The sequence below is a fragment of the Tiliqua scincoides genome, chromosome 9 (assembly GCF_035046505.1).
Source record: "Tiliqua scincoides isolate rTilSci1 chromosome 9, rTilSci1.hap2, whole genome shotgun sequence".
Classification (NCBI taxonomy): Eukaryota; Metazoa; Chordata; class Lepidosauria; order Squamata; family Scincidae; genus Tiliqua; species Tiliqua scincoides.
In genome coordinates this window covers 13294828-13303566 of record NC_089829.1, presented here as the reverse complement: position 1 = coordinate 13303566, position 8739 = coordinate 13294828, and the positions used below count along the sequence as shown (strand labels likewise).

Genomic DNA, 8739 nt, shown 5'->3' with positions numbered 1-8739 from the left:
ACAAAAATCAGAGCTTGGAGGTCTTACCAGAGGTGGTGGGGGGGGGGGTGGGGGGTTTTCTCATTTCCTTAGACTCGAAATGCTACCTGTTCCAAGAGCAGCAGTGAAACAAGTGAACGTTAAAGCACCTGGTGGTAGCTTCTACACCAGAGTGTGCCAGGATGCCCTGGGGCCTGGAACTGCAGCCTGGAATATTAGCATAAACACCAAAAGATCTTCAGTTCTAGACTGGACCAGCCCACTGAGGATGGACATTGGCTCTCACTGGTCTCCTTTGCCTCATAGGGAAGATGCTTCAACATCCTACGTTATTTTAGCCGTCCCTTTCTGCCCTTTACCCTGCACATGCCCGATCTCGTCTGATCTCAGAAGCTAAGCAGGGTCAGGCCTGGTTAGTACTTGGATGGGAGACCGCCTGGGAATACCGGGTGCTGTAGGCTTATACCATAGCCTTTCCAGACTGAAGGTTGCCAACCATCTCCCTATACTGAACACTATCTCCCGATCTTGTCTGATCTCGGAAGCTAAGCAGGGTCGGGCCTGGTTAGTACTTGGATGGGAGACCGCCTGGGAATACTGGGTGCTGTAGGCTTATACCATAGTCTTTCCAGACTGAAGGTTGCCAACCATCTCCCTATACTGAACACTATCTCCCGATCTTGTCTGATCTCGGAAGCTAAGTAGGGTCGGGCCTGGTTAGTACTTGGATCGGAGACCGCCTGGGAATACCGGGTGCTGTAGGCTTATACCATAGCCTTTCCAGACTGAAGGTTGCTAACCATCATTTCTGCCCTTTCTCCATTCTGCGATTCCAGATTGGAGAGGAGGGTTTTGAAAGTGGGACCCCCACTTGCATCCACCTACTTGCCTCTGCTCCTCTCTCATGGGGCATGGGCTGGAGAGGGTGGGTCTCCACAGCACACACTGGGGCCTATCCTTAATTTTTCAGCCAACATCACCCCCTTTCTCTCCCCAGATGTACACCAGCAAATTAACTGGAGCCCCATAGGTGATCAGGCAGCCTACCAAGAGGTAAGTAAAACAGATTGCTTACCTCTGTCAGGCCTCCCCACCACAGCATGCAGTGCATGCTCTGTCAGTGTGGCTGCATGGTGAAAGATGGTGGGAGGTTAGATCGGGCTGTATTTTGCAGTGCTTTTTGAGTGTATGAACCGAAATCACTTGTATTATCTTGATATTGTCCTTAAAAGAACCTTGTATAATACACGTGATTCTTGACAAAATGGCAGAACAATGCACAAAAAATTGGCAATTTTGGAGAGGTACCTTTTAATGAGCTCTAATTCATGCATACTTCCTTGCAGAAAACCTCCAGCACTTGAGCATCGAAGGGAAGTCATTGAAGAGACGTGCGGAACCATCCCAGCACACACATTGAAGGACGTCTGCAGATCCCTTAGTCAACAGTGCCAGCAGGGTATAGATGCCAACGGGGAACATTTCAAGCAGTTGGTCTAATACATTAACTACACTGCTCAAAGCAATAAAGGGAACACTTAAACAACACAATGTCACTCCAGGTCAATCACACTTCTGTGAAATCAAACTGTCCACCTAGGAAGCCACCCCGATTGACAATCAAGTTCACATGCTGTTGCACAAATGGAGTAGACAACAGGTGGAAATCATAGGCAAGTAACAAGACACCCCCAATAAAGGAGTGGTTCTGCAGGTGGTGACCACAGACCACTGCGCAGTCCCTATGCTTTCTGGCTGATGTTTGGGTGACCTTTGAATGCTGGCGGTGCTGTCACTCTAGTGGCAGCATGAGGCGGAGTCTGCAACCCACACAAGTGGCTCAGGTAGTGCAGCTCATCCAGGATGGCACATCAATGCGAGCTGTGGCAAGAAGGTTTGCTGTGTTTGTCAGTGTGGTGTCCAGAGCATGGAGGCACTTCCAGGAGACAGGCCAGTACACCAGGAGACGTGGAGGAGGCCGTGGAAGGGCAACAACCCAGCATCAGGACCGCTACCTCCGCCTTCGTACCAGGAGGAGCACTGCCAGAGCCCTGCAAAATGACCTCCAGCAGGCCACAAATGTGCATGTGTCTGCTCAAACGGTCAGAAACAGACTCCATGAGGGTGGTATGAGGGCCCGATGTCCACAGGTGGGGGTTGTGCTGACAGCCCGACACTGTGCAGGACGTTTGGCATTTGCCAGAGAACACCAAGATTGGCAACCTCGCCACTGGCGCCCTGTGCTCTTCACAGATGAAAGCAGGTTCACATTGAGCACATGTGATAGACATGACAGAGTCTGGAGACGGCAGGGAGAACGTTCTGCTGCCTGGAACATCCTCCAGCATGACCGGTTTGGCAGTGGGTCAGTAATGGTGTGGGGTGGCATTTCTTTGGGGGGCTGCACAGCCCTCCAAGTGCTCGCCAGAGATAGCCTGACTGCCATTAGGTACCAAGACGAGATCCTCAGACCCCTTGTGAGACCATATGCTGGCGCGGTTGGCCCTGGGTTCCTCCTAATGCAGGACAATGCTAGACCTCATGTGGCTGGAGTGTGTCAGCAGTTCCTGCAAGATGAAGGCATTGATGCTATGGACTGGCCCGCCCGTTCCCCAGACCTGAATCCAATTGAGCACATCTGGGACATCATGTCTCGCTCCATCCACCAGCGCCACATTGCACCACAGACTGTCCAGGAGTTGGCGGATGCTTTAGTCCAGGTCTGGGAGGCGATCCCTCAGGAGACTATCCGCCACCTCATCAGGAGCATGCCCAGGCGTTGTAGGGAGGTCATACAGGCACGTGGAGGCCACACACACTACTGAGCCTCATTTTGACTTGCTGTATGGGCATTACATCGAAGTTGGATCAGCCTGTAGTGTGTTTTTCCACTTCAATTTTGAGTATGACACCAAACCCAGACCTCCATGGGTTAATAAATGTGATTTCCATTGATGATTGTTGTGTGATTTTGTTGTCAGCACATTCAACTATGTCGGGAACAAAGCATTTAATAGGAATATTTCGTTCATTCAGATCTCGGATGTGTTGTTTAAGTGTTCCCTTTTTAGTTTTGAGCATTGTAGTTAATTGGGTCAAGTAACTGCCTCTGTGCACTCTATGCACTACAGTGGGCCCTCCTTATCTGTGGGTTTGGAACTCGCTGATTTGACCCAAAACAGGTTCTGAACCCATGTCTGGAGGGGCCGCAGAGGGCCTCCAGATATGACCGGACGTACCTTCCAGCTACATCTAAGGGTGTTCTGAGGTGCGAGAAGACCATGTGAGCTTGCTAGCCTCCTTGTCCTGGAGGCCTCTGAGAGGCACTTCTGATTTGCCGAGAAACTGGAAGTGCTTCTCACAGGCCTTGTTGGGTGCAGCCTCCCCACACCTCAGAGTACCTCCAGGAGTGACCAGGCACTTCCAGTGGCATCTGGAGGTGCTCTGTGGGGGCCCCCACAAATCACAATATCCACAGGTTTGGTATCCGTGGGGGGTCCGGGAACAGATCCCCCCACAGATACCAAGGTCCAACCTTTACCTGCATGAATTATAGTATTATAGTATAAAGAGTGTATATGTTGTTGGCATCCTTCAGTCTCGGAAGACTATGGTGTCACGCTCTGAATGGTGGTTCTGGAACAGAGTGTCCTCTCCAGTGCGCGAAGCCTGGGTAAAGTAGGTATGGAGGATAGGCTGTTACCCAGGCAGCAAATCCCCCCTCTCCACGTTGCTGAAATGGTCCAATGGAAAGGCCAATACGGTTGGTTCCAGCGGCGTCGCAGGAGTTGCCAGAACATGACTGTGTTCAGCCATGAACTGCCTCAGGGACTCCGGCTCTGGATTTTGCCTCAAGGTTGACTCCTGAAGCCTTTTCCATAACTGGATGTAGCCACAAGGCAGTGGAGGTTTGGGATCAGAGTTTTCCTTCTCTCAGATGAGCTGCCTTCCCAGGCTGATGAGTCCCATCTACCCGGTGGCTGTTTAGTCTCCTCTTACGACAAGTACAGGCAAACTGAGGGCCTATTCTTATCCCCAGCCCCCAGGGGGTTAATAATATGTATATAATAAATGTAACATACATAGATACACACTATATAAATACATATAGAGACACTATATACATGCACTATAGTGTATAATTTGTGTATAATTTATAGTGTATAATTAGTGTATAGTGTAAATTCATGAGTTTACATATATAACTTTCTGAGATTGCAAAGTGCATGTGTATTCTCTTAATGGGATTCTTGCAACAACCCTGTAAGGTATCATTATTCCCATACTGAAAATGGGAAAGCCCAGTCCTAACATGTGCTGGCATAGTGGAAAGTGGCTTACACTGTATTCAGCACCAGTTAAGGGGAGGTAAGGGAATGTGTGTCTCCTCGAGGTAAGGGAATGTGTGTAACACTCCAGCCTGATCAATGGGGCTACTCAGGTCTGCACCAGCTAAACTGCTGGCGCAAATTCAGGTAGCCCTGTGTAGGGCTTTCAGGTCCAAGACAGGGATTAGGATATAGTGGAGGCCTGCACTGCCATCCTCACTCCCATCCTGGACCTGAAGGTCAGTATAGGATTGTGCTGTGAGGCTCAGAGGAAGTGTGGCCTGCCTTAAGCTGCTCTGTGAGAATTCATGGCAAAGGCACAATTTTTACTGGAAGGTTTGGCCACCAGCTCCGCCTACCGTCCACCAGCTCATCCTCAGGCATAAAAGGGACAATATGATAGAGGCTTATAAAATCCTAGAGGATGTGGAGAGTGTGAATAAAGCAAACAGAACTTGGGACCATCCAGTGTGAAACAGGCTGGCAAAAAGTCAGAGAAAAGCAGACTACAGACTTCTGTCATACAACACATAATTAATGAGGAATTCTTTGCCACAGGATGTGGTGACGGCCTCTCGCTCAGAAGGCTTTGCAAACAAATTAGCAACATCCTTGGGGGAAAGAGGCCAATCGGTGCTATCAGCCATGACCCGTTAGGGGTTGAACCTCCATGTTCAGGGGTAGTTTAGCTCCGACTACCAGATGCTGAGGACAGGGCTTTTGCGCTTCCTCCAAGAGCCAGACATCAGGCTGGGAGACCATTTATGAGAGGAGATGGCCCTTTGGACTGCCCCACTGCTATGAGTCATGTTCTACTAATTCAAGAATGGGGAGTGCAAAAAACGCCATCCTCGCCTTCCCACTCAAATCAAGGATATTCTAGCTTTCCACTGTGACACCCCACCCAGCAAGAGGGAGCCACAGGGTTTGGGTGGGCCTTGCAGAAACCAGTCATTCTGGCCAGGCTCCTGCGAGGAGTACATTACAACTTCATTTGGGGGGGGGGAGGATCTGCGCCAGAATATGATAATAAAATACAAGCGAGGAGGGCGTCAGTGTGGGCGCAGAGCTGCTAATCAGAAAAAGGCTTCCAGGAAACATGACCGTCTAATTCAAACCAGCAAGACAAGAGCAGCGACTGACCTCCCAGGAGGGCTGGCTGGGGAAAAGAGAGGTTCTCTGCTAGCTTTTGTAATGACAGTCTTGGCACAAGATCCTGTAACCCACTTTGCAGTCCCACTGTCTCCACAGTCGTGGCTATGGAATATCCTTGTCCTCCAAGTGGTCAGAGAATTTATTGCTTACATTTATACGCCACCTTTTGTCCCTTCTGGAACTCTAGAGAGCATGCATGGGGTTCAAAGTGGTCACCCATTCTGGCGTTGACCGTACCCAATGCTGCTTCTGCTCTCTTCCACTCTATACCGCTCAGAACTCACTTGGAATGTTGTGTCCTGTTTGGGGTATCCTGTTTTAGGAAGGATGCTGATAAGATGGAGCAGGTTCAGAAACAGGCAATGAAGACGGCAAGAGATCTGGAAACCAGGTCCTATGAAGAATGGTTCAAAGAGCTCGGTTTGTGTACCCTGGATAAGACTAAGGGGAGATATGATGTCCATCTTCAAGCATCTGAAGGGCTGTCATGCCAACGAAGGGGATAACTTACTCTCTGTGACTTCTGAGGTCAGGACCGCAACCAATGGGTAGAGTCTATAGGAAAGTCATTTTAGGCTAGACATGCAGAAGTACTTCCTAACTGTCCGTTACTGGAACAATTTGGCTTGTGCAGCCTGTGGGCTCTCCCCCATTGGAGGTTTCCAAGCAGAGGATGGATGGAACGTGTCAGGGATGCTGTAGTCACCTGTGCTGAGCAGAAGTTTGGACTAGATGACCTGTCGAGTCTAGTACTCTATATCATTCTAGGCATGAGTTCAACAAGAGTCCTCAGACATTGTGTTTCAGTGTAGGTAAGTGTAAAGCCATGCACATTGGTGCAAAAATATCCAAACTTTACATATAGGCTAATAGGGTCTGAACTGTCTACGACAGCTCAGGAGGGAGATCTTGGGGTGGTGGTGGACAGCCCAATGAAAGTGTCAACCCAATGTGCGGTGGCAGTGAAGAAAGTCGATTCCATGCTAGGGATCATTCCAAAGGGGACTGAGAATAAAACAGCTAATATTATAATACCATTTACAAATCAGTGGTATGGTCTCACCTAGAGTATCGTGTTCAGTTCTAGTCCCCACATCTTAAAAAGAGTATAGTGGAACTAGAAAAGATGTAGAAGAGGGCAACCAAAATGCTTACTGGGCTGGGGCACCTCCCTTACAAGGAAAGGCTGCAGCGCTTGAGGCTCTTAAGTTCAGAAATGCCTGAGAAGGGATATGATTGAGAAATACAAAATTATGCAGGGGATGGATAGAGTGGATGGAGGGATGGTCTTTTCCCTCTCACACAACACCACAACTAGGGGATAGCCACTAAAATTGAGTGTCGGGAGAGTTAGAACAGACAAAAAAATATTTCTTGACCCAGCGTGTAATTAGTCTGTGGAACTCCTTGCCACAGGATGTGGTGATGGCATCCAGCCTAGATGCCTTTAAAAGGGGATTGGACTGATTTCTGGAGGAAAACTCCATCACAGGTTACAAGCCACGATGGGTATGTACAATCTGAGATTAACTAGTCGCTCATTATGAGGGCAACAGGATATGGGCATCTTGTGTGCTTCCTTGTGGGCCACTGTGAGATACATGAAGCTGGACTCGATGGGCCCTGAACCTGATCCAGCAGGGCTCTTCTTATGTTCTTATGTTCTTACTATGATTTGGGATAATGAGAAGATTTTCCATCTTCATGTCTGAGATTCCTTTTTCATGATGGCCGACCTCAGGATATGAGGACACCTAAAGACAACTCATCCACGCGATGCGTCCATATGACAGTAAAAATATAAATAGGAACTCCATGACTGAGTGTCCCAAATGTGTCAAATAAGCCAATGATTCCAGTCACTCTTTGCCTGGGAGTATTGCTGCTTCTGAGTTTTCAAGCAGTAAGAACAGGAGGGTAGGTCTGTAGCTCACATATCGACCCCCTGCTTTGTACAGAAAAGCTCTCATGTTCCATCCATGATAGGATTTTTCCCAGATAGAGCTGGGAAAGATCCCTGCTTGAAACCCTACAGGGTCATTGGCTTGTTCTTGGGTACTTGCTCTGACTTGCTCTGGGTACTTGAAAACCCAGAACTAGTAGTATCACCAGGAAAAGGAGACTTGCCTCTGATCACTACAGTGCCAGACTTCAGTCATTGGTTTTATTCACTTGGCCTATGCTGGGTGCACCAAAGACACATGAGCATTGCAAGGTTCAACCTGAAATCGACTCACGCTTCTGCGGACATTCCAAGCAGATGTTCACAAAAACCAATGGTGTTGTGGGCCAGCCGTTCAATCTCTTGCAAAGCCATGTGCTCTTCCATGTGCCCACAAAGGCAGATTTGTGAGCCTCAGTTCTCAAAGGTTTGAATGAAAAAGCACCTTTGCAAGCAGTCCGTTTGCTCACTAAGGTTCACCTGTTAGCAGGCAAATCCATGCGCCTCTCAATTCAAACTTTTTGAGCTGCCCCTGGCAGAATGCTCGCCACATGGCAACAGCACCCACACATGCTCAGCTCTTTGGATCTGTCTTTATAGGACAAGTTTTCCAGTCCCCGGGAGTGGAGAAGGAAAGCAAACAAGAAGCAAAGGGCCACATTATGTATTTCCAGAAACATGTCATTTGGCCCTAAGGCTTCAAGAACAGAGGATTGGATGCACTGGTGGAGAAGTTACAATCAATTAGCATCCTTCAGTCTTGGAAGACTCTGGTATCGCGCTCTGAAAAGTGGTTCTGGAACAGCCTCTAGTGTGGCTGAAAAGGCAGATTCAGGAGTGACAATCCCTTCCACACTGGGAGCAAATGTAGTCTGTCCCTGGTGTGTCTTCCTGGCTACAGGCCTTCCTTCTTTGCCTCTTTGCCTGTTGGGCAAGTGCCTCTTCAAACTAGGAGAGGCCATGCTGCACAGCCTGTCTCCAAGCAGGACACTCAGAGGCCAAGGTTTCCCATCTGTCGAGGTCCATTCTTAAGGCCTTCAGATCCCTCTTGCAGATGTCCTTGTATCGCAGCTGTGGTCCACCTGTAGGGCACTTTCCTTGCACGAATTCTCCATAGAGGAGATCCTTTGGGATCCAGCCATCATCCATTCTTACGACATGACCGCTTTATGCTTTACAGTAAAGTGATTATAATTTATAATTATGATTTAAATTTTGAATAAATTAACCCACTTCCATCTGCAGGTCTCCTGCTCCCCCAAATGTCTCTGCCCATTCTCCCCTGGCACGATGCCTCCACTCAGATGTCCTCCAAATCCCTTCTTCAAACTGACC

General features: G+C 48.7%; 1 pseudogene; it reads left to right on the top strand.

Moving 5' to 3' along the window:
• The first annotated feature begins 322 nt into the window (after positions 1 to 322).
• LOC136660735 (5S ribosomal RNA) lies at positions 323 to 440 on the top strand (annotated as a pseudogene).
• Positions 441 to 8739: the final 8299 nt, after the last annotated feature.